The 2,500-nt window shown below is 45.4% G+C and overlaps 1 protein-coding gene across 1 annotated transcript in view; it reads left to right on the top strand.

The window, feature by feature from the left end:
• Positions 1–2,500, top strand: part of pkdcca (protein kinase domain containing, cytoplasmic a) — a 23,235-nt gene that overhangs the window by 16,817 nt on the left and 3,918 nt on the right. The gene's annotated exons all lie outside the window — the stretch shown is intronic.

The following is a 2,500-nucleotide window of genomic DNA, read 5'->3' as shown; positions in this document are numbered from 1 at the left end:
TCTCCATCTCGGCCTGTCACTCTCACGCTCTCTCTCATTCTCTCTTTCTCTCTCTACCTGTCTGTCTATTCATCTCTCTTTCTCTCTGTTCGTCTCTCTCAGCTTCTCTAGTTTTTCCCTACGTATTTTTTCTCTGCCCTCTTTCTCTAGTCTCTGCCTGCTTCTGTCCACTCTGTCTCTCTCTCTCTTCTGCTCTCACTTTCAGTCTGGTTTCTCTCTCTCTCTCTCTCTCTCTCTGTCTCTCTCTCTGCGCTTCACTGACAGTCTAAAGCAGACCCGGACACTTGTTGACTGATGAGCGGGTTAAAGCCAGAGGAGTCATCTCCTCAGCGCCTTAACTCTTTCCAGCCTCTCATTGACTCTTTTTCGCCTCAAACTAAAGCCCGCCGTCTTTTTTTCCCCTCCCTTTCAACCGCCTCACTCACTTCATCCTGACTGCTGTCGCCTGTGTGTCCCTTCATTGACTTGCTGCTGCTCACAGTCATGTTGTTTTCCTCACGTACGACACAAGCTAAGCTTCGCACAGCAGTGATCATACAGTCATCAGTCTAGTAGCTGCCGTTCACTTGTAATGAATACGGTCACACTGAATAATGTTTTTGAACCCCGGATTGAGTTAGCCGTGCCACATTTCCTCTTTTGTGCATTCTGGGTTTGCGTCGCGGAGAAATGCTCGGCCGTTTCAGACGTGTTTTTATTAAGCGTTATTTCTCCAGTGTCTTTGAGAGGTTTTGCATTAGCACAGAAACAGCTGTGTCTTGTAGAGAGCATCCCTATGTCACTAAAAGAGAGATTTCTGCCTTCCTTCCTCCTCTTCCTGGACTGCGGAAAATCTCCGCAGTTTTGAAGTCAGCCCCTTTCAGAAAGTGAGAGCCCCATAAAGCATTAATTACAGCTATAAAATCATCTAATAGTTGCTAATAGTTATTTACTGCCTCCCAGACCTGCCCCCCCCCTCCCCATTTCCCATCCACACATGCAGGGGAGGTGCACACACAGCCCTGAACATTTCATCTCAGACAGCCACCTGACAGAGTCACCGCACCCACAATTTAAAAGCCATCTCTCTTCCCCTCCTTACCTTCAAACGGGCATGTAAACTAGTCCCTATAAATCAGCTCAGAGAGAGAGAACAAGGGAGAGAGGGGGAGGGATAGAGAGAGAGAGAAGGGGGGGGGGGGGGCTTTCTGATTCACGGTCCAGCAGGCTTTAGGTTTGCAAAGTGGGGAGTCGGTGGGCTTGAGGAGAGGAGAGTTTGTTGGCTTTAGGAGAGGAGAGTTTGTAGCCTTGAGGAGAGGGGAGTTTGTAGAATTGAGGGGAAGGGAGATTGTAGACTTGAGGAGAAGGGCGTTTGTAGATTTGAGGAGAGGGGAGTTTGTAGATTTGAGGAGAGGAGAATTTGTAGATTTGAGGAGAGGGGAGTTTGTAGACTTGAGGAGAGAAGAGTTTTGTAGACTTTGAGAGAAGGGCGTTTGTAGACCTGAGGAGAGGGGAGTTTGTAGACTAGAGGTGAGGGGAGTTTGTAGATTTGAGGAGAGGAGAATTTGTAGATTTGAGGAGAGGAGAATTTGTAGATTTGAGGAGAGGAGAATTTGTAGACTAGAGGAGCAGGGAGTTTGTAGACGTGAGTAAAGGGGAGTCTGTGGGCTTGAGGAGAGGGGAGTTTGTAGACTAGAGAAGAGGGGAGTTTGTGTGCTTGCAGGCAGGGGAGGGCAGGGGGAGGGAAGGGGATTTGAAAAGGTCATGTTTTCTACTCATCTGCTCCATTGTCACAGTGTTGTGAAGCTGAAGTTATAGACTCGCCTGGATACCACCGTTTGTTTTGCAGCCTCTATCAGTCACACCCAGCTCGTTTAAAGCCACACACAAAAACACACACCGCCCCAGAGTTCACACAGTTCTTTAGATATTCTGTTTGATAATACCAAACATAGTTCTGTAACATTAAAACTAAACGAACGGAAAAGAAAAGAAAAGAAAAGTTTGTGTGTTGGTACTGCTAACTCGATAAATAAATTTACATTAGCCTGGGTTCAGTTTTTGTTATCCTCGCAAACGCTGGCGTACACTCACAGATTAGATTATAGGCGAGTCTTTAAAGTTCATCTCTCTCCTTCTACAACTTGTCCTCTAGTCCCTGAAGTGTATGCACTCTGCAGATGAACATTACAATGAGACCCTTGTAGGTAAAAAAAAACCAAAACAAAAAACACACAAACAATCAGTGATATTTAGTTCTTAAACTACTCAGGGATTTGTTCACAGTTTCTCGACACAAAACAGAGCAACAAGCAACCGCATAACCTCAGAGTCAGTGTATACACTCTCACAGTGTAAACTGATTCTATAAAATAAATATCGGCTCTTAGATTCAAGAGGCGGCTGAAAAACTGATCAAATTTAATACGCACAGTCTTGCTACGAGGACATGAAAGTAGTTTCTGTGGTGGGATAAATAAAACAGTCGCATTTCATAAATGTTTATGTTAAAGCAGAAGCC

This window comes from Chanos chanos, chromosome 4, assembly GCF_902362185.1.
Source record: "Chanos chanos chromosome 4, fChaCha1.1, whole genome shotgun sequence".
NCBI lineage: Eukaryota > Metazoa > Chordata > Actinopteri > Gonorynchiformes > Chanidae > Chanos > Chanos chanos.
The sequence above is the reverse complement of the archived record's forward strand: the minus strand, read 5'-3'. Positions and strand labels throughout refer to the sequence as shown.